Source organism: Macaca mulatta, chromosome 13 (assembly GCF_049350105.2).
Source record: "Macaca mulatta isolate MMU2019108-1 chromosome 13, T2T-MMU8v2.0, whole genome shotgun sequence".
Taxonomy (NCBI): Eukaryota; Metazoa; Chordata; class Mammalia; order Primates; family Cercopithecidae; genus Macaca; species Macaca mulatta.
In genome coordinates this window covers 63,130,157-63,134,704 of record NC_133418.1, presented here as the reverse complement: position 1 = coordinate 63,134,704, position 4,548 = coordinate 63,130,157, and the positions used below count along the sequence as shown (strand labels likewise).

General features: G+C 45.4%; 1 non-coding gene across 1 annotated transcript; it reads left to right on the top strand.

Annotated features, from left to right (window-relative positions):
* The first annotated feature begins 3,779 nt into the window (after positions 1 to 3,779).
* On the top strand, positions 3,780 to 3,886 carry LOC114672077 (U6 spliceosomal RNA). Its single transcript, XR_003722267.1, has one exon. It is a non-coding gene; the product is annotated as a U6 spliceosomal RNA (small nuclear RNA).
* The last annotated feature ends 662 nt before the right edge of the window (positions 3,887 to 4,548 follow it).

Genomic DNA, 4,548 nt, shown 5'->3' with positions numbered 1-4,548 from the left:
TCAGCCTCCCGAGTAGCTGGGACTACAGGCGCCCGCCACCTCGCCCAGCTAGTTTTTTTGTATTTTTAGTAGAGACGGGGTTTCACCATGTTAGCCAGGATGGTCTCGATCTCCTGACCTCGTGATCCGCCTGCCTCAGCCTCCCAAAGTGCTGGGATTACAGGCGTAAGCCACCGTGCCCGGCCAAAAATTTTTTTTTTTTTTTTTTTTGAGACGGAGTCTCACTCTATCACCAGGCTGGAGTGCAGTGGCACCATCTTGGCTTACTGCAACCTCCGCCTCCCGGGTTCAAGCGATTCTCCTGCCTCAGCCTCCTGAGTAGCTGGGACTACAGGGGCATACCACTACACCCAGCTAATTTTTGTATTTTTGGTAGAGATAGGGTTTTGGGCAGGATGGTCTCGATCTCCTGACCTCCTGATCTGCCTGCCTCAGCCTCCCAAAGTGCTGGGATTACAGGCGTAAGCCACCATGCCCGGCCAGCTAATTTTTGTATTATTAGTAGAGACAGGATTTCACCATGTTGGCCAGGCTGGTCTCGAACTCCTGACCTCAGATGATCCACCACCTCTACCTCCCAAAGTGTTGGGATTACAGGCATGAGCTACGGTGCCCGACCAAAATTTATATGTATTAAGATACTACATATACTTAAAAAAAATAGGTATGTAGTGTCCCACATAGCTGAGGCACCACAGTTTGCTTAGTTATCCCTTATTGTAGGCCGTTTGTTTGTTGGTTCATTCATTCATCCATTCGTGGTAAAACTACCCAGGCTTTGTGCTCATTCTCAGCATGTGGACATAGAAGTTATAGCTCTTGCTCTCAAGGAATATATAGTCTAGGAGAGACAGATGTGGAAAACAAGTATAGTACAGTTATATATAATCGAGATGAACCTCAGTGTTCCAGGAATATCTACCATGCCCCAGTTCTTCCTGAGATATTACACATTCCCCACCTCACTGACAGTGGCAGTGAGCCCGGGACTAGGTTCCTTTCCCAGGGGGCTGTGAGCATCAAGGCTATGGGGAGGAGCGCTGGCACTGTTAGGCAGAGGCTGCATTTGACACTTTTGGAGGGTAACCAAGGGTGATGGTGCGGAATCTTCTATGACCAGGGGTCTCCTAGTGCACTGACGCTGCTGCAACTCAGGGGCAGCTGGAATTTGGCTGACTAGTGAATAGGCGCTGAGTTCTGAGATGGAGGTTCTAGTAATCCCCTAGGCCAGCCTCCAATCAGCTGTGAAGGTGGTGGGGAGAAAAGGAGGCCAGATCACTCCAGGCCCGAACAGGGCTGTCAAGGGCAACAGGAGATACGGTATGGCAGGCATGATAGATATCTTCTGGGTGGCTGAGTGATGAATAGTTGGAGGTGGGAATGAAGATGAATTTTGGTATTTTCTTAGAATGAAAGACAGCTGAGAATCTACATATATAGGGTTGCCTAAAATACAAGACACTTGGTTATATTTGAATTCCAGGTAAATAACAAATAAATTTTTTAGGCTGGTGCAGTGGCTCATGCCTGTAATCCCAGCACTTTGGGAGGCGAGACGGGTGGATCACTTGAGGTCAGGAGTTTAAGACCACCACGTTGGTGGTGAAACCTTGTATCTACTAAAAATACAAAAATTAGTTGGGTTTGGTGGTGCACACCTATAATCCCAGCTACTTGTGAGGCTGAGGCACAAATATTGCTCGAACCTGGGAGGTAGAAGCTGCAGTGAGCTGAGATCATGCTACTGCACTCCAGTCTGGGCAAAATAGTAAGACTCTGTCTCAAACAACAACACAACAAATATACAAAAACCAAATAATTATTTCAATATACTTATGTCTCAAATATTGCAATTGATATAGGGTTGCTGAATCTGGCATTCTTATTTAGATGCAGACAGGAATATAGGAAAAAGGCATGTTGTGGACGTGGGGGTGAGTGAATAAGGAGGGGACTTAGTTCTGAAGAAGTAACCTTGAACAGGAGTACCCCATTTTATTTTTATTTGTTTTTTTGAGATAGGATCTTGTTCTGTTACCTGGGCTGAAGTGCAGTGGCACGATCATGGCTCTCTGCAGCCACAACCTCCTGGGTTTAAGCAGTCCTCCTAACTTCAGCCTCCCGAGTAGCTGGGACTATAGGCATGTGCCACCATGCCCAGCTAATTTTTTATTTTATTTTTTTTGACACAGGTTCTCACTCTGTCACCTAGGCTGGAGTGCAGTGGCGAGATTTTGTCTCACTGCAGTGCTGACCTCCTGGGCTCAAGCGATCCTCCTGCCTCAGCTCCCCAAGTAGCTGGGACTACAGGCATACACCATCACACCCAGCTATTTTTGTATTTTGGTAGAGACAGGTTTTCACCATGTTGCCCAAGCTCTTTAAAATAGAAGAGATGGGACTGGGCATGGTGGCTCATGCCTGTAATCCCAGCACTTTGGGAGGCTGAGGTGGGTAAATCACCTGATGTCAGGAGTTCAAGACCAGCCTGGCCAACATGGTGAAACTCCGTCTCTACTAAACATACAAAAATTAGCTGGGTGTGGTGGCAAGTGCCTGTAATCCCAGTTACCGGGGAGGCTGAGGCAGGAGAATAAGTTGAACCTGGGAGGCGAAGGTAGCAGTGAGCTGAGAGTGAGCCATTGCACTCCAGCCTGGGTGACAAGAGCGAAATTTCACCTCAAAAAAAAGAAGAAGAAAATATTATATATTTAATGGCATTGTATGGTACCCACTGTTTTTTCATTTTACAATATGTCCTGAATATTTTCTGGGTCACTCACCAGTCTACTGATATCTTAATGGCTACATGTTACACTGATGCACTGAAATTAAAAAAAATCCTTTATAGAATAGTTGTTTCTTCTTCATGGAGTTTTAAGATACAAATTAATCACACAATACTTAGAGGTGATCTATATTTACTAAAACCCCATTTTTAAAAAAAAATTCAAAAGCAGTATTTTGAAAAATAGGATAAAATAATCTTATTGCCCTAACACGATTAATCCTCCGGCAATGTAGCGCTCTCTCTCTCTCTCTCTCTCTCTGTGTGTGTGTGTCTATGTGTCTGTGTGTGTGTGTTTGTATTTAGGTTAGATCTAGTTGCTAATGCAGTTGAATTATGTTACCTGGATACCTCTTGGAGAACCTGAGGTCATTTTGGCCTGATGCATTAATATTTAACAAGCCTGTGATTGATGGATTGATGCTAGCAAAATTAATTCAATCCACCTAGGTTTCTATCTGTTGGTAAAACAGCAAGGCCATCCAGGGGTCAGAAAACAAGGGCTTCTGGGAGGAAACAATTGAAAGTGGTTGTGACCTCTAGAATCTGGAACTGGGTACCAGCTCCTCCATTGACCTTCTTTCACCTTTGTTCTCAGAAAAATGTCTCTTGATTGGCTGCTGATGGGTGGGGCTGCCTCCATCCCTCATCTTTATAACTAAAGTCTTGAACACTCAGTAAATTAATAGACTGGCAGAGAAAACCTCTTTTTAGTTAGGCAGTACTGTAGTTTGAAAACTCTGGTCTGAGACATGGTGTTCAGTATGCATTGCAGATCATTAGTGTATCAGATATATGGATTGACTGAATATTCTGCCGAATTGACTAAACTGGTCTGTCATTCCCCAGTGACGTGGGGCCACTGTTCGTCTCTCACCTCTTCACCTTTGGGTTCTGTTAAAGGAGGGTATCCTGGCAGCATTCCCCATGCCACAGATGGGTGGGTCTGCAATCCATGGATCTCTTTTTGTTGTAAAAAACATCAGCTCTGGTGCTCGCTTTGGCAGCACATATACTAAAATTGGAACGATGCAAAGAAGATTAGCATGGCCCCTGCACAAGGATGACATGCAAATTCATGAAGCGTTCCGTATTTTTCCAATTAGAAACAACTGGCCGGGCGCGATGGCTCACGCCTATAATCCTAACACTTTGGAAGGCCGAGGCGGGTGGATCACTTGAGGCCAGGAGTTCAAGACTACCCTGGCCAACATGGTGAAACCCCTACCTCTTCTTAAAATACAAAAAAAAAAAAAAAAAAGAAATAGCCAGGCTTGGTGGTGGGTGCCTGTAATCCCAGCTACTCAGGAGGCTGAGGCAGGAGGATCACACCACTGCACTCCAGCCTGGGCAACAGAGGGAGACTCCATCTAAAAAGAAAAAAATTAGAAACAAACAAGCCATATCAACTCTGGGATGTGGGCCACACCTTAATTGACATCAGCCACATTATTTCATTCCCATAAAGATGGTTCAGAACAGAGATATTGGCCAGGCATGGTGGCTTATACCTGTAATCCTATCACTTTGTGGGGCCAAGGCGGGTAGATGACTTGAGCCTAGGAGTTCAAGATCAGCCCGGGCAATGTGGTGAAACCCTGTCTCTAATAAAAATACAAAATATTAGCCAGGTGTAGTGGCGTGTACCTGTATTCCCAAATACTTGGGAGGCTGAAGTGGGAGGATCACTTGAGCTTGAGGAGGTGGAGGTTGCAGTGAGCTGAGATCGTGCCACTGCACTCCATCCTGGGTTACAGAGT